At 39.5% G+C, this 18,763-nt stretch overlaps 1 protein-coding gene across 1 annotated transcript in view; it reads right to left on the bottom strand.

Annotated features, from left to right (window-relative positions):
• Nucleotides 1-18,763, bottom strand: part of RNF128 (ring finger protein 128) — a 125,997-nt gene that overhangs the window by 80,097 nt on the left and 27,137 nt on the right. The window lies entirely within an intron of this gene.

Genomic DNA, 18,763 nt, shown 5'->3' with positions numbered 1-18,763 from the left:
AGTCCTCAAAAAAGAATAATCGTTTTCACACACCTCAAACTCAGACTCTTTTCTTCATTTCTACAAACCAGGTTTACCCACACGGATATGTCTGCTCCATTCATGACCTTAACTACATAGTTTTTCTCCATTTCCCACTAAGAGAAAGGAGCCTGACTCACCTTGGCAATTCATTCATGGTGTATTGCATTATGATTTCTTCTTATTTTAAGTGTACAATTTTTATCTACCTTGTCAATTATTACATTTAGTAGGTGCTCAATTAATATACATTAGATTAAACTGAATTAATATACCTGTTGTCTGACAGTTATGGATAACTTTTGATCTTGGGGAAATTACTTCTCTGTGCCTCAGTTTCCTCAGCATCTGTAAAATGGGGATAATAATAGTACCTACCTCATAGGGTTGTTCAGATGATTAAATGAATTCACACATACATGTAAAGCACTTAGATTAGTGCTGAGCAGAGTGTAAAAATTGTATCTGTTAAGTACGATTATTAAACTGGTTCAGGGACCAAATGCTTTTTAAATAATTTTAAAGTTGTTACTTTGAGGTAGTAACCAGAGAAAATGATGTTCAGGATGCTCAGTTTTAACCACCTTTTCTGGTCAAAGAAATATAATTTTTTTATCCAGCCCAACATTTGTTCAGTTCCTGATCAGTCTCTCCCCTCAGTCCTTGGCCCAACATTTAACAATATTATTCCCACAAATTAAGCAGGGGACAGTTCTTCACTTGGTACTCTTATGGCTTGAGAGAAACCTAGAGGAAAATTAACATCATAACCAAACAGCACCTAGAATCCAAATAAATGAGCAATTCTGTGAAACATGAACCCTAGGTGTTACAAGGGACTTCAGAGGTCAAGGGATGTATATGGAACCAATAGCATGGCACCCCCAACTACCAATGACATTAATCTCTGAGACAAAAATTACCCAGGGGAAAAGAAAAGTACCCTACCAGATCGGCCATCTCTAAGAAATGGTACAATTCCAGAAATTGTCTGAATTTGTTAGTGAGGAACACTAAAAATTCAATCAATATCACCTGCATGACAATCAACTATATTGTACTTTGAAGAAACAATGTGTTTGAAAGAAGATCTTTTGTAAGGTATCTGCAAAAATGAAGTTTGGGGGGACATTTGTTAATATCCATTCCTTCTGTTCTTAAATATTTATTGCACAACTATTATATGCCAGCCACAGGCTAACACTGCGGTAAAAAAAATTCAAATAAGACATTAACTCTGCTCTTAAAAAGCTCCTAAATTTAAGCTTTGATAAGATAAACAAGAAAACCAATGACTGCAGTACAGAGTGCTGTATGTACATAGTGTAAGTGCTATGATAGAGTATGTATAGGGTAGTAGTGGGTAATAGAGAGGAGGAACCTAACACAGACTGGAAAGTAAGGAAAAGTGGAAAAGCTTCCCAGAGGAGGTTACACCTGTGCTGAGTTTGAGAGGGTTAGCCTTTCTAGGCAGAGAACAATGCAAAGAAAGGCACTGGGGTGTGAAACTGAAAATGTTGGGCAACAACAAGTTCTACAGGCTCATTTAACATAAAATGCTTGGAACCCAGAGTACAAGAGATAAAACTATAGAGGTACACAGGGGGTCAGTTCTTGAGAGTCATTGGGTAAAGCTCAGAAGTCTGACCTTTGTCTAAGAGCAAGGAGTAAAATAATCAGGGTTTAAGTAGGGTGTAATATAATCAGATCTGAATTTTAGAGATTATTATGGCTTCTCTGTGGATAATAGGTTGGAGGGGACAAGAGCAGAAGTAAGGAGTTCAGCTAGAAGATTGTTGGTAGTGCTCCAGGTGAGAGATGAAGGTGGCCTGGATTAGACAGGTAGTGGAGATGAAGAGAAGTGGACAGATTGGGAATGTATTTTGGGGGTAGAATCAACAAGACATGTTTGGAGGACGGAAGAGAGGGAAGATGTAAGGATTGCTCTGAGGTTTTTGGCTTGGAAGACTAGATGGCATTTAATCAGGAGGGTTTAAAATATGTAGAGGGGGTAGAAGGAGAAATGAGTTCAGTTTAGACATGCTGATTTTGAGGTACTTATAATGTAAATAGTAGAACTGTCTTGTAGTTAGTTGGATTTTCTGATTACCTGACATTTACTAAACGTGAGACACTGGATAGGGAAGGGTATACAGAGATAAAAAAGAAACAGTTCCTGCCCTCAACGAGTTCATTGTTTAGTAGGCAAGTCAGAGAGGTAAATAGACAATAACAGCATAGTGTAATAAATGTTATAATTGAGAGAAGCATAGAGTGCTAATGGCATCATGGGTGTGGCCAAGTCTTTAAGAACAAATAGAGTTAGTCAAGCAAAGAGAGTAAGGATATTCAGGTATAGGCAATAGCATATCACATGAGAACACCAGGAACATTCAGGAAACATTAGGTAATTAGGTATGGCTGTGATGTAAGTTATAAAGGGGGACCTTCGGGAAGTGATGTGGATCAAGGAAGTTGTGCCAGAACATGAAGAGTTTAGAAAACTATGTTAAAGAGTGTGGACTGACACATGTGCATGTGTACACACATAAAGTAAATATGGCAAAATGATATTTCAGTCTAGATGGTGGGTATATAGGTGCTTATTGTATGAATTTTTCAACTTTTCTCCATATTTTAAACATTTCTTAATGATGAGTTTAAAATTGTGAATTTAAATTGAAGTCAGTGGAGCAAATGAATGATATCATCAGACCTAGGCTTAAATAGATCATCTGGATTTATGAAGGCAAGACAGGAGTCAGAGAGACTAATAAGGAAGCTAACATCTGAAGCACTGTTCTGGAGGTTAAGCCCAATTGTGAAGCTAGAGTTATCAGACCATCATAGCTTGATGACGTGAACCATTAAAATCTTCCTATGAACTCCCTTTGCTATGAATCTGTCCTCACCAAGCAACCTTCTTATTATCATTTAGCTCCTCATGTAAATATGCCTCCAGGGAGATAATGCACAAATCAGCAAAGACTAGTACCTGGTCCACTTGGAAGTTACACTTCTCATTATAAATTAATCAACTGGCATTCTGGCGTATGTATCAGTCTCTTGTGAATTTGGTTAACTGTGAGTCAGTCCCCAAGAGCCCAGTCTCTGCTTATACTACCAATCAAATTTCAAAGCTTATAAAGCTAAGAACCAGACTGTAGATCATGACTGCATCAAAGCCCTTCCATGCTATGGAGACTTGTCTGGGTAACTCTGGCTTTCCCCTGGCATATCCCTCTGCATCGCTGTGATTTCTTGTCCAACTGCAAGGGCCTTGCTACTAAGAGTGAGGTCTGTTGATGGGGAGCATCAGCATCATCAGGGAGCTCATGAGCAATGAAGAATCTCGGGTACCACCCCAGACCAGCTGAATCAGAACCCACATTTTAACAAGATCTGCAGATGATGTGTATGCAAATAAATTTGACAGTCCCTGGGGTAGAGTATTCTTGAAACACAGCCAGCACCCAGTCTTTGCTTGAACACTCCCAGTGTCAGAGCTTTCTACCTTACAAAACATCACATCCTGAGTAGTACTACACTTTTCTTGTTGGGAAGTTCATGTCAGTGTAGTTTGACTCTGCTTTAGTCCCTCCTCTTCCTCCTACCCAACTCTTCTAAACCCAGGTCCCCAGAGTTTCCATGCTACTCCCTGACTGTATCACCACCTTACCAGGGCTTCTGCTATTAGCAGTTTCCCAGTACAAAACCTCACCTTATTCCTGACCCTCAAATCAAATTTACTAGTCCTAGATGTAGGCCCTAGGGCCCGATGGTTCTTAAGGCTAATATTAGCTGATGTTCACTGAACATTTACTATGTACTTTACATGCATTGTCTCATGTAATCCTCACAGCCATCCATTATTATCCCCATTTTCATAAGAGGATACTGGCACAGAGAGAATTAGCAACCTGCCTTAGCGAATAAAGCTAGTAACAGAATCAAGATTCCAATGCAGTTCTGCTTCTAAGTATTAATAGTTGATAATGACCCAGTATGTTCCCTCTGGACAGTGGCATTCACATTTTAACATTGCCTTATATGCATTTCAGGCACTGTGACCAGTCAGGGAGATATCTTTGGGTAAGGTGCCTTTTTGAATTCCTCAAATCCTACCACAAAGGCTAACCCTGCCAAATATTTGTATCAGCAATACCAGACGAAAAGCTGTCCGAAGCACTGCACTATCTAGTGAGGAACTAATAAACAGCAGCATCCTGCAGACACAACAGCAGACACCGAGTTTCTGCAGAGGCACAGAGATGGGTGGCAGTGTTCAGCCTTTAATATGTATGCAAGAAATGAGATATCACATCTGGCTTCTTACCACTAAATAAGTGGGAAAGCACCATCTGGGATAACTAATGTTCTGGCATCTCTGCATTGTTGTGGCTAAGCATCTCAGCAACATAGGTATAGAGAACGTGTGGCGAAGGGGTGGCAACAAATTTCCACACTAGGCAGCTACTCTATGGCTAGCAAGAAGAAATGATGGGGGTGTGGAGAGAGCAAGCAGCCAACCAAAACAAAAAGCCCAAAATGTGATGCTGCAACATGTTTTCAAATAATACAACATCACTTGCAAATGTTGGTACACTTCAGTCAGCTCAAGTGGGTATACAACCATTAGAAAATGGATTAAAAACAAAACAAAACAAAACGTTGGTGCACTCAAAGAAGAGAGAATTTCAGAGAAGAGCTTTACAACAGTATCTGTATCTGAAACTAAGAACAGTTGTCTCATATCCATACCATTCCTAGCTACCACTACTGTGGGACAGGTGCTTTATACTTATAACTATTTATGCTACATCTTACAGTAGAAACTAAAGCCCAGGTTAAGTAACTTGCTGAGGTCACCCATAGTAACCAAATGACAGAATTCGAATTTGACCCCATGACTTACTAAAAAACTACACTTTCCCATTATACCACTTTCCACTCTATACAACACTACCTTCAAAAATAGAGGTAGGAAGGAAATACATTTATTGAGAACCTACCAGGTGCCAGCCACTTTGCATGCATTAATTGTATCAGTAGATTCATACAACAGGTAATAAGTCCTATTATAATTCCCATTTTTCAGATGAGGAAAATGAGCCTCAGGTGAAGTATCTTGCAAAAGGTCACACAGCTAGTAAGTGGTGGAGTGGGAGTTCACATGGGAGTATGTTTGACTCCCGATTCTATGCCATTTACACTGCTGTACTACCTCTCCACGTACATAGTTAGGATATTATTACAAGGTGGAAAGAATGGGTGTTTCTCAGCCACATCCAGTAACACATTTTAGCATACTAACAGCCCCCTCGCCAAAGTGCCCCAATTTCCTGCTGTGTAGCCCCAGAAACCCTGGCTAATAGAGATTATGAGTACCTTTAGCCATTTGCTTCACCATCATTTCTAAATGCCTAAATCTTCACTTGCACACACTTGTACACTTGAGTGTGTGAAGAGGAGTGCTTGAACATGTGTTATGAGTAGAAAGGGTGTTTTATGTCCACTGATGGAAAGTGCTACAGGAAAGAATTGTCTTGATGGAGGACAATGAAGAAAATTTGAGCTAAATTGCATTGACTTGGTTGCTATTGGGGGATCAGATTTGCTATCTTGAGTTTGGAAGGTGATTGAAGAGATTCCAGATTGTTAAAACGGATGTGGGTGGGGAAGAAAGGGCCCAAGCTATGGGGGCAGGCATGGTTTCAGGGGAAAGTTGGGGAGCGTAGGTGCTGGAAGGAATGATGGACATGAGAGGGTTTTTTCCTCCACTGCAGTATCAGGACAACCTACTGAAACTCATCTGGTTTCAGGAAGTGTCCTTTCCTTTTCAGGTTTCTAGTAAGATGAAGACTTCAAAAGAATTAAATCTGGAACCACAAGAGATTTTTGTTTGTGTTATTGTGGGGAAAATGGAAGTTCCTATGTCCAGGATCCTCACCTGAACCTAAACTACTTGATTATGTAACTGGCCTACTGCTAGGCTACTGCTTCCACACCCGTAGGCAATGAGCGATTATTGACTGAGTCACTATATAAAGAGCTCTGCCCAGTGCTCTGGGTGGAGGTAGATTACCGACCTGCAGACTTCTGGATGCAGACGTGATTCTAGCACTCGACCTACCATGAAAGTAAAGCAGGGTATACACCCTTTTACCCCAAGAACATTCCATTGTCATTTCTTGGTCTCACTGAATCCACAGTGAACTTGCCTGGGGCTGAAATCCTTAGGCAAGACAGTTATTAAAAGAAAGAAAAACAATTACTTGGGGAAAGAGGAGAGAAAAATGTTTTTAGTGAGTATGCCTTTAGGTGGCTACATATTTAAGGTTTACTTCCGATCCATTCATGCTACCCAATAGGATAGATTCACAGAACTCTCCCATCCCAACCACTGTTGTTATTTTTAACTTTGCTGTTGACTAGTTATGTGACACCAAGAAAGCTTTTCTTCTTTCTCAACACAAAACAGGGAAAATAATGAAAAATTGTATAGATATATTTTGAACCACTTACTATTCCCTCAGATTAAATCCTAACAGATCACTGTATCTAAAATAAGGATCTCTGATTTTGCCACTGCCTAGGATAAATGACACAGAGCTGTAGCAGGGAGTGGGCCTGGCAGGCATGGATAGGATTAGTTTACTAAATTAGGGAGGAGTTCAGTTCTTAAAAATGCACATAGGCAGTAAGTTTTTAAATTTTTTTTTAGCCTACAGACAGAATGGAATTCCTTTCTTCATACGAACTTTATTTGATAATTCCTAGTAAAGCCAGGGTTTCTGAAAAGCAATTTAAGAATAAACACAGTTACACTGTACTGTATAATCACAATCATCTATTGAGGCCAAAGCTTGCCCTTTAGAAGCTAAAATCTGCCTGAGTGTGGGCAAAGACAGCCTTTGTATTCCAAGGGGCAAAGTCACAAATTCACAGCTGCCAACTATATGCATTAGGATTAGCTGCAGCTGGCCAGGGCTCAAAATTGATCAATAACTCGGAGTAAACAAGTATCTGGCAATAAGTGACCAGGTGCTATCACATAGTTGAGACAACTGAAATTGGCTGGCTTCCTGCTCATAATTCCCACGGTAATTAAGTTCTGTCACATCAGAACTAGATAGGTGTTACGATTTTTGTTGGTTGAGGGACACAGGTAAAAACAAGCAGGATTTCAACAAAAGGGTATTTTATAGCTACAAGAATTACTTTGGTTTGAGTTCATCACAGATTATGCAGTATAAAGTATAGGAACTTTAATGAGTATAAATACTAACTGGAACATCAAAAGGGGAAAATGCCCAGACCCACTGAGCCACAGCTCACTCTGGAATCCACAAAACCACTTCTCCCTTAGCTGACAATCTTCCAGTTAGCAGGGAGTAGGTATACTTTCTTGTAAGTTGTCTCTGTGTAACTTGGGTGCAGATAGCATCAGTATACTTCATGTTCTTCATAGCAAGCTAGTTCAGATGCAGAAGGCAGTGACTGTTTGACATTCTGGATGTTGTCAACTCTGGAGCCACAGAAAACATTTTTCCAGAGGCAATGAAGTGGCTCAGCAATGTTTGCCTTTTGTGGGAAAAAAAAGGAGCAGAGATTGAAAGCGTGAAGCTCTTGTTTGTTTGAAGAAGAGGCTCATCAAGTTTACCTTCAATAATCTCACCAGTTCATTAATGTCTTCATTTATCTTAGGTGTCAATGGTTGAGGTGTTTGGAGGCCTGACATAACATACATTTGGGCCCTACACGGTATTCAAGGTACAGCACCCTGCTGGTTTTACTACCTTTTATTTGGTCAGATTCAAGGCAGGGTGAGAACTTCAGCACACATATTCCAGGAAGCAGGTTATTTTATATCAGTGCTTTCAATTATGCCAAACATAGGCATTTTCAGCAGACGTTTACAAGTTCCAAGACAGAGGTAATAGTCAGTTGCTTAAGAGTAGTACACTGGAAAGTGGGTTTATAAAACCTGCTGTTATCCATCTTTCTTTTTAACATAACCTTACCCCTGTCACTGAAAATTCTGTTAGGTAGCAGCGAGCAAGCAAAGAATAAGCAGACTTTCTGGAGAGCAAATGTGCTTGACTAATGTCACCCGATTACCACAGTCAGTATGCAAAATAAACTTGTTCACTAAACTTGACCCTCTGGGCTATCTGACATACAAAATTGTAAGAAATTTCTAAACATCATTGGGCATAAAGGAATTATAATTTTCTCTTTTGGAGTCAGTGATTTAAAAGAAAATTCACCTATTTAATTTATTAATCAGAGTAATAAACATGTTTTAGAGCTTCTTATGTCTATAAAGTCTTATGATAGCTGCTAGAGAAGATAAAAAGATGAATGAAACAAGGTCTCTCCATTAAATATTTCTGTCTACTAGAGGTAAATTGGATCAAGAAAAATATTGTTGGCCTTCTACTTGGTTGCCTACATGCATCTAGATTATCAGCAATACACGTTTTTAATTAAAAGTACAGTCTAATCTCAATTGCCTGCTAATAGAGAAGTGATATTAATTTTCTCTCATACTGTTGTAAATAGCCTTCTAATTGATCTCCCTGAATTTAGTCTTTCCCCTACTCTGAATCATCCTTCATATAACTGCCATATTATATTTTCTAAAACATAGCTATGATTAGTCACTTCTCATTGCATATGGAATAAAATAGAAACTCCTAAGCTTGGAGAGCAAGGCCCTCAAGAGTCTAGGTCCATCTGACCACTGCCTCCCTTACACCTTCACAGGATCTGAACACACCCCTATAATATACACGTCATCTTCCATACTATGCTGCATTTATTTACTTACATACCTATCTCTTCCATCAGAGATTGAGTTCCTAGAGAGGAGGGGCCGTGCATTTTTCTCCTTTGAAGCCACAGCTCTTAGCACATTAGAGTACATTTGAAAGCAAGTGCATGAAATACATAAAGAACTCATACAACTCAAAACCAAAAAAACAAATAATCTGATTTAAAAATGGGCAGAGGACCTGAATAGACATTTTTCCAAAGAAGACATTCAGGTGATCAACAGGCACATGAAAAAATGCTCATCACTAATCATTAGAAATGCAAATCAGAACCACAATAAGATATCACCTCACACCAGTTAGAATGGTTAGTATCAACAAGACAAGAAATAACAATTGTTGGTGAGAGTGCAGAGAAAAGGTAACCATTAGATCCTGCTGGTAGAACTGCAAATTGGTACAGCCACTATGGAAAGCAGTACTGAGGTTTCTCAAAAAACTAAAAATGGAAATACCATATGACTCAGCAATGTCACTTCTGGGAATCTACTCAAGGGAAACAAAATCATTAATTTGAAAAGATATATGCACCCCTATGATTATCGCAGCATTATTTACAGTAGGCAAGATATGGAAGCAACCAGCATCAATCAATAGATGACTGGATAAAGAAGTGGTACATATATCCAATGGAATGTTATTCAGCCATAAAAAGGAAAGAAATCTTGCCACTTGAGACAACATGGATGGACCTAGAGGGTATTATGCTAAGTGAAATAAGCCAGACAGAGAAAGACAAATACCATACAATTTCACTTATATGTGGAATCTGTAAAACATAATGAATGAATAAACAAAACAGAAATAGACTCATAAACACAGATAATGCATGGTTACCATGGGGGTGGGGATGGATAAAATATATGAAGGGCATAAAGTACAAACTTCAAATCATAAAATAATTTGGTCACAGGGATGGAAGTATAGCATAGGGAATACAGCTCATAATATTGTAATATCTTTGTACGATGACAGATGATAACTACACTTATCATGATGAGCATTTAGTAATGTATGTAATTGGTGAATTTCTAAGTTCATCTGAAACAATATATTTATATAAACGATATTTCAATAAAAATGTTTGAAAGAGAAAAATAAGGAATGTTTAAAAATTATTTGAATAAAATCGAATGAAGAGCATACAGGTCAAATGAAAAATTTCCAAACCAAGCAAGCATCTTTAACTTCTAAAAATTTGCAGCTTGGGGAGCCAACATGGTGGCGTGAGTAGAGCAGCAGAAATCTCCTCCCAAAACCACATATATTTTTGAAAATACAACAAATACAACTCTTCCTAAAAGAGAGACCAGAAGACACAGGACAACAGCCAGACTACATCCATACCTGTGAGAACCCAGCGCCTTGCGAAGGGGGTAAGATACAAGCTGCAGCCTGGCGGAACCTGAGTGCCCCTCACCCCAGCTCCAGGTGGGAGGAGAGGAGTCAGAGCGGGGAGGGAGAGGGAGCCCAGGACTGCTAAACACCCAGCCCTAGCCATCTGCACCAGAGCGCAGGCACAGTGCGTGCATGGGGTGCTAGAAACTAGGGAAACAGGACAGTAAGACCTGTGAGCAGGTCCCCACAGCTGGCGCCCCTGGGACAAAGAAAAGTGAATCCATTTTGAAAGTTTTAAAGGGAAAGGGACCCCACCACTGGACGGAAGCATCCGGGAAACTTAGCTCAGCAGCTGAGAATCCCAGGGAACACTGGGCACCCTAATCCCCGGACAGCAGGGCAGCTGAGAGGGCCCTCACGGAGATTAAAAGCCTCCCGGCCGTTTCCCCTCCGACGCGGCTCCGCAATATTGGAGCAGCAGCCTGAGGCAGGCCACGCCCACAGCAACTGCGGAGCTAAACTCCATAGCAGCCAGGCAAGAGTCAGAAGCCCTGTCTGCGCGCAGCTGCCCAGCACAAGCTGCTAGAGGTCGCTGTTCTCCAAGGAGAGGAAGGCCACAAACCAACAAGAAGGGACATTCTTCCAGCCATCACTTGTGCCAGTGCTGCAAACGATCTCTATCGCCATGAAAAGGCAGAAAAATTTGATACAGACTAAAATCACAACCCCTGAGAAGGAGATAGACCTAACCAGTCTTCCTGAAAAAGAATTCAAAATAAAAATCACAAACATGCTGACGGAGCTGCAGAGAAATATACAAGAGCTAAGGGATGACGTCCAGAGAGAGACTACAGAAGTGAAACAGTCTCTGGAAGGATTTATAAGCAGAATGGATAAGATGCAAGAGGCCATTGATGGAATAGAAACCAGAGAACAGGAATGCATAGAAGCAGATGCAGAGAGAGATAAAAGGATCTCCAGGAATGAAACAATATTAAGAGAACTGTATGACCAATCCAAAAGGAACAATATCCACATTATAGGGGTACCAGAAGAAGAAGAGATAGAAAAAGGGATAGAAAGCGTCTTTGAAGAAATGATTGCTGAGAACTTCCCCAAAATGGGGGAGGAAATAGTTGCTCAGACTACGGAAGCACACAGAAATCCCAACAGAAGGGACCCAAAGAGGACAACACCAAGACACATAATAATTAAAATGGCAAAGATCAAGGACAGGGACAGAGTATTAAAGGCAGCCAGAGAGAGAAAAAAGGTCACCTACAAAGTAAAACCCATCAGGCTCTTATCAGACTTCTCAACAGAAACCTTACAGGCCAGAAGAGAATGGCATGATATATTTAATGTAATGAAACAGAAGAGCTTTTAACCAAGGATACTGTATCCAGCATGATTACCATTTAAATATGAAGGAGGGATTAAACAATTCCCAGACAAGCAAAAGTTGAGGGAATTTGCATCCCACAAACCACCTCTACAGGGTATTTTACAGGGACCGCTCTAGATGGGAGCACTCCTAAAAAGAGCAGAGAACAAAATGCCCAACATATCAAGAATGGAGGAGGAGGGATAAGAAACGAGAGAAATAATCATCAGACTGTGTTTATAATAGCTTAATAAGTGAGTTAAGTTAGACAGTAAGGTAGTAAAGAAGCTAACCTTGAACCTTTGGAAACCACGAATCTAAAGCCTGCAATGGCAATAAGTACATATCTTTCATTAATCACCCTAAATGTAAGTGGACTGAATGCACCAATCAAAAGACACAGAGTAATAGAATGGATAAAAAAGAAAGATCCATCTCTATGCTGCTTACAAGAGACTCACCTCAAACCCAAAGACATGCACAGATTAAAAGTCAAGGGATGGAAAAAGATATTTCATGCAAGCAACAGGTAGAAAAAAGCAGGTGTTGCAATACTAGTATCCGACAAAACAGACTTCAAAACAAAGAAAGTAACAAGAGATAAAGAAGGATATTACATAATGATAAAGCTCTCAGTCCAACAAGAGGATATAACCATTATAAATATATATACACCCAATACAGGAGCACCAACATATGTGAAACAAATACTAACAGAATTAAAGGAGGAAATAAAATGCAATGCATTCATTATGGGAGACATTAACACACCACTCACTCCAAAGGACAGATCCATTAGACAGAAAATAAGTAAGGACACAGAGGCACTGAACAACACACTAGAACAGATGGACCTAATAGACATCTATAGAACTCTACATCCAAAAGCAACAGGATACTCATTCTTCTCAAGTGCACATGGAACATTCTCCAGAATAGACCACATACTAGGCCACAAAAAGAGCCTAAGTAAATTCCAAAAGATTGAAATCCTACCAACCAACTTTTCAGACCACAAAGGTATAAAACTAGAAATAAATTGTGCAAAGAAAGCAAAAAGGCTCACAAACACATGGAGGCTTAACAACATGCTCCTAAATAATCAATGGATCAACAACCAAATTAAAATGGAGATCCAGCAATATATGGAAACAAATGACAGCAACAACAGAAAGCCCCAACTTCTGTGGGACGCAGCAAAAGCAGTCTTAAGAGGAAAGTATATAGCAATCCAGGTATATTTAAAGAAGGAAGAACAATACCAAATGAATAGTCTAATGTCATTATTATTGAAATTGGAAAAAGAAGAACAAATGAGGCCTAAGGTCAGCAGACGGAGGGACATAATAAAGATCAGAGAAGAAATAAATAAAATTGAGTAGAATAAAACAATAGAAAAATCAATGAAACCAAGAGCTGGTTCTTCGAGAAAATAAACAAAATAGATAAGCCTCTAGCCAGACTTACTAAGAGCAAAAGGAGAGTCAACACACATCAACAGAATCAGAAATGAGAAAGGAAACATCATGACGGACTCCACAGAAATACAAAGAATTATTAGAGAATACTGTGAAAACCTATATGCTAACAAGCTGGAAAACCTAGGAGAAATGGACAACTTCCTAGAAAAATACAACCTTCCAAGATTGACCCAGAAAGAAACAGAAAATCTAAACAGATCAATTACCAGCAACGAAATTGAAGCGGTAATCAAAACACTACCCAAGAACAAAACCCCCGGGCCAGATGGATTCACCTCGGAATTTTTATCAGACATACAGAGAAGACATAATACCCATTCTCCTTAAGGTTTTCCAAAAAATAGAAGAGGAGGGAATACTCCCAAACTCATTCTACGAAGCCAACATCACCCTAATACCAAAACCAGGCAAAGAGCTCACCAAAAAAGAAAACTACAGACCAATATCCCTGATGAACGTAGATACAAAAATACTCAACAAAATATTAGCAAACCAAATTCAAAAATACATCAAAAGGATCATACACCATGACCAAGTGGGATTCATCCCAGGGATACAAGGATGGTACAATATTCGAAAATCCATCAACATCATCCACCACATCAACAAAAAAGAAGGACAAAAACCACATGATTATCTCCATAGATGCTGAAAAAGCATTCGACAAAATTCAACATCCATATATGATAAAAACTCTCAGCAAAATGGGCATAGAGGACAAGTACCTCAACATAATAAAGGCCATATATGATAAACCCACAGCTAACATCATACTGAACAGCGAGAGGCTGCAAGCTTTTCCTCTGAGATCGGGTACAAGACAGGGAAGCCCACTCTCCCCACTGTTATTCAACATAGTACTGGAGGTCCTAGCCATGACAATTAGACAAAACAAAGAAATACAAGGAATCCAGATTGGTAAAGAAGAAGTCAAACTGTCACTATTTGCAGATGACATGATATTGTCCATAAAAAACCCTAAGGACTCCACTCCAAAAGTACTAGAACTAATATTGGAATTCAGCAAAGTTGCAGGATACAAAATTAACACACAGAAATCTGTGGCTTTCCTATACACTAACAATGAACTAATAGAAAGAGAAATCAGGAAAACAATTCCATTCACAATAGCATCAAAAAGAATAAAATACCTAGGAATAAACCTAATCAAGGAAGTGAAAGACCTATACCCTGAAAACTACAAGACACTCTTAAGAGAAATTAAACAGGTCACTAAAAACTGGAAAGTCATCCCATGCTCCTGGCTAGGAAGAATTAATATCGCCAAAATGGCCATCCTGCTCAAAGCAATATACAGATTCGATGCAATCCCTACCAACAGCATTCTTCAATGAACTGGAACAAATAGTTCAAAAATTCATATGGAAACACCAAAGACCCCAAATAGCTATAGCAATCCTGAGAAGGAAGAATAAAGTGGGGGGGGGATCTCGCTCCCCAACTTCAAGCTCTACTACAAAGCCACAGTAATCAAGACAATTTGGTACTGGCGCAAGAACAGAGCCACAGACCAGTGGAACAGAATAGAGGCTCCAAACATTAACGCAAACATATATGGCCAATTAATATATGATAAAGGAGCCATGGACATACAATGGGGAAATGACAGTCTCCTCAACAGATGGTGCTGGCAAAACTGGACAGCTACATGTAAGAGAATGAAACTGGATTACTGTCTAACCCCATACACAAAAGTAAATTCAAAATGGATCAAAGACCTGAAAGTAAGTCATGAAACCATAAAACCTTTAGAAGAAAACATAGGCAAAAATCTCATGGACATAAACATGAGTGACTTCTTCATGAACATATCTTCCCGGGCAAGGGAAACAAAAGCAAAAATGAACACGTGGGACTATATCAAGCTAAAAAGCTGCTGTACAGCAAAGGACACCATCAATAGAACAAAAAGGTATCCTACAGTATGGGAGAATATATTCATAAATGACAGATCTGATAAAGGCTTGACATCCAAAATATATAAAGAGCTCATGCACCTCAACAAACAAAAAGCAAATAATCCAATTAAAAAATGGGCAGAGGAGATGAACAGACAGTTCTCCAAAGAAGAAGTTCAGATGGCCAACAGACACATGAAAAGATGCTCCACATCGCTTGTCATCAGAGAAATGCAAATTAAAACCACAATGAGATATCACCTCACACCAGTAAGGATCGCCATCATCGAAAAGACAAACAACAACAAATGTTGGCGAGGTTGTGGAGAAAGGGGAACCCTCCTACACTGCTGGTAGGAATGTAAATTAGTTTAACCATTATGGAAAGCAGTATGGAGGTTCCTCAAAAAACTCAAAATAGAAATACCATTTGACCCAGGAATTCCACTTCTAGGAATTTACCCTAAGAATGCAGCACTCCAGTTTGAAAAAGACAGATGCACCCCTATGTTTTTCACTGCACTATTTACAATAGCCAACATATGGAAGCAACCTAAATGCCCATCAGTAGATGAATGGATAAAGAAGATGTGGTACATATACACAATGGAATATTACTCAGCCATAAGAAAAAAATAGATCCTACCATTTGCAACAACATGGATGGAGCTAGAGGGTATTATGCTCAGTGAAATAAGCCAGGCGGAGAAAGACAAGTACCAAATGATTTCACTCATATGTGGAGTATAAGAACAAAGGAAAACTGAAGGAACAAAACAGCAGCAGACTCACAGAACCCAAGAATGGACTAATAGTTACCAAAGAAAAAGGGACTGGGGAGGATGGGTGGGAAGGGAGGGACAAGGGCGGGGAAAAAGAAAGGGGGCATTACGATTATCATGTATAGTGTGGGGGGGCATGGGGAGGGCTGTGCAACACAGAGAAGAGAAGTAGTGATTTTACAGCATCTTACTACGCTGATGGACAGTGAATGTGAAGGTGTATGTGGGGGGGACTTGGTGAAGGGGGGAGCCTAGTAATCATAATGTTCTTCATGTAATTGTAGATTAATGATACCAAAAAAAATTTGCAGCTTGAAAATGAGGTTCAAGAGCTTCAACTGAAATTTCAAGTACTGCCTGAACTATATATCAAGAGCATGTAATGAAACATTGCAGAAAACCAATGAGGAGGTAATTTACCTCTTAGAAATAGAGAAAAAACTTCCTAAAATGTAGGAAAATACCAGCAGTATAAACTGGACACACAATTCCAAGGGGAAGATGGCTGGAGACGTGGAGAAAGAATTGCAGTGAACAACTTCCTTCTTTGAAAGCTGGATCATCTCCCATAGGAAAAATCTCAAGGAAGTTGGTTGGCAGGTTTGTGAACTGAGAGAAAGCTCAACAAACTAAGAAAATGAAGTGGCCACAACAGGCAAAAATTGACTGAAACAAACTTTCAAGTCTGTTTTTCTCAAGTGGCCCTATAATGGGTTGACTAATGTCCACACTTTAATGTCTGGGTCCTGTACATATGTTATGCTACAAGGCAAAAGGTACATCATAGATGTAGTTAGAATTGTGGATCCTGAAATGAACAGACTAGCCTGATTAACTAGGTGGATCCAATCTAATCACCTGAGTCCTTGAAAGCAGAGAAATTTCTCCTGCTGGAGTCACAGGGATGCAGCAGCAGAAGTCAGTGAGCTTCTTCTGAGTGTGGGAAATATTCAGGCACTATTGCTGGCTTTGAGAGAGCGGTGTCCACGTGCAAAGGTTGAAGTGAGGCCTCTAGAAATGATGGCTAGTACCCCAGCTGGCAGTTAGCAAGGAAATGAGGACCTCAATCCTACAGCTGCAAGGAACTGGATTTTGCCAGCAGCAACCCGAATGAGCATGGTCTAAGCCTCTCCATAAGAACACATTCTATCTATGCTTTGATGATAGCCTTGTGACACCTGGAACAAAAAACCCAACTGAGCTAATCCAGACTTCTAACCTACAAAACTGTAAAGTAGTAAATATGTGTTGCTTTGAGGCACTAAGTTGGGGTGATTTTTTTTCCAGCAGCACTAGAAAACTAATAACCCTGCTATTCAACAAGCAGCCCTGGGCACAGGCCTAAGAGAATCAGGGAATCCCCTGGATCATCAAGTCCCCAGGGGAGGAGGAGGGTTGAGCTGTGGGGACTCTGGAATCTGTGGTCACATGCAGGTTTGATTCAGCTTTCAGAGCACCTGACCGCTGCATAACAGCAGCAACTAGAGATTTGCCTGCATTCTCTCTCTTTAGAAAGTCATTTTGATTTCTCTCTTTTTACTTTAACTACTATTATTTAATTGGTGCCACATTTGCTCTTACTGAGCTCTGATAGAATTATAATTCCTAAGGTAATATATTTTAAATACAGATGGTTATTATGTAAGACATGCATACATTATTTCCACTTCAGTGGACCCTGTAAAGTACAAATCATATATAAATACTGTATTTTGCTTGAAATAAAAGGTACATTATTGATTAACTCATCATTGAACTTCGACATGACCAGATGTAAACATTCAAAAGAATAAAGACCATTTCTACAACTCTGTGAAAAAAAGCAAGTGTGTGGACTGCAAGAACTGGAGGGCAGGCTGGCTAGTTTGCTTGATAGCTGTTAGGAATTTTTTTCCCACTGTGTTTGTTAAGGTATAATTTACATACAGTAAAATTCACCCTTTTTAATGTATAGTTCTACAAGTTTTGACAAACATATATGGTTGTGTAGCCACTACCACAATCAAGATATAGAACAGTTTCATCACCCTACTGCTATGTAGGTATGCCTTTATAGTCAAGTCTCACCTACTCACCCCTTAACCTCTGGTAACCCCTTGTCTATTCTCTGTCCCTGTGGTTTTGCCTTTTCCAAAATGTCACATAAATGGAATCATTCAGGATGTAGCTTTATGTATCTGACTTCTTTCAATTAACAAAATGCATTTGAGATTCATCCATGTTACTGCATTGGCATGACACTTAAATAAATGGTCAGAGAGATGGGTGCTGTTAGGGGGTACAAAGTCCTGTGTGAATATCAAGGCAGGAATGTTTGCTTCTGACTCAGGGAATTAGGGGAGATTTCATGGAGAAAGTGATATCTAAGCAGGGCTTTGAGGGATTAGGTGGGATTTTTATAGGTACAAATGATGAGGGAAGACATGTCAGTAAAAGATATAACACGAACAAAAGCTCAGAGTCAGGAGACAGCAGAGTTGATATGGGAAATGTTATTTCAGTTTAGCTAGAGCACGAGAGGAGGAGGAGTAAGAGAGAGGGCAGAAAATGTAGGTTAGGGTTTCACTGACCTAGAATAACATATTTAGGAATTTGATCTTGATTTATTAGGCAGCAGACAACCACTGCAGGTTTTTGATTCAAGCTCTTTTTTGAGGAGAGTAATAGTTCTGCCCTCAGGTCATTCTGCTGCCCTGCCTCCTCTAAATTAGTCTGTTCTCTGTCCAGGTGAGTATACAACTGTGACTCTTAAAACAAGACAACAAATGACATCTAAATATATCAAAAACATACCAAGGATATAAAATATCTGAACTATCAGTACTTGCTAGAAAATGTATTCATGAAATGATTGAATCCAATATCTACCAAAGGCTCTCTTAGCTCTCCATTCATTTGTATTCTCTTAATTCTCTCTATAGTCAAGTTATCAAAAAGCAAAGTACTGTTCCTGTATCTTATTTTCCTAGTTATCCACAGAAACATCTTCACTGGCGTAAGT

This window comes from Manis pentadactyla, chromosome X (assembly GCF_030020395.1).
Source record: "Manis pentadactyla isolate mManPen7 chromosome X, mManPen7.hap1, whole genome shotgun sequence".
Classification (NCBI taxonomy): Eukaryota; Metazoa; Chordata; class Mammalia; order Pholidota; family Manidae; genus Manis; species Manis pentadactyla.
Note: the sequence above shows the minus strand (reverse complement) of the source record. Positions and strands in the feature narration are given on the sequence as shown.